Source organism: Morone saxatilis, unplaced genomic scaffold, assembly GCF_004916995.1.
Source record: "Morone saxatilis isolate NCDOM2014 unplaced genomic scaffold, NCSU_SB_2.0 Contig15, whole genome shotgun sequence".
Taxonomy (NCBI): Eukaryota; Metazoa; Chordata; class Actinopteri; family Moronidae; genus Morone; species Morone saxatilis.
Genome location: NW_023339707.1, coordinates 5438479 through 5438719, shown reverse-complemented (window position 1 = coordinate 5438719; position 241 = coordinate 5438479). Strand labels below are relative to the sequence as shown.

The 241-nt window shown below is 48.1% G+C and overlaps 1 protein-coding gene across 5 annotated transcripts in view; it reads left to right on the top strand.

Annotated features, from left to right (window-relative positions):
- Window positions 1–241, top strand: part of ralgapb (Ral GTPase activating protein non-catalytic subunit beta) — a 21811-nt gene continuing 21570 nt past the window's right edge. For all 5 annotated transcript variants that reach the window (XM_035656327.1, XM_035656324.1, XM_035656328.1 and 2 more), the window contains exon 1: window positions 1–153. The gene's annotated coding sequence lies outside the window, so the exon portion shown is untranslated. The remainder of the gene's footprint in view (window positions 154–241) is intronic.

Here is a 241-nt window from a genome sequence, read left to right as displayed (position 1 = left end):
GGGGCGTCATTCTCCGGATCCTCCCATCAAGCTGCAATATCCAAGCCCTGACATTGCGAAGATGGAGGCTGTTATGGTCTAGAACAGGAAACACAGAAAGCACAAACTGCGAGTTTCAGAGCTTTGTTATGACAACATTTCCAGTTGGTGCAGGTAAATGAAAACTCTACGGGTTACTTAGCTAGCGAGCAAACGTCAGCACCTCAGCAGAGTTAGGTAGCTCACGTTAGCTCACGTTAGC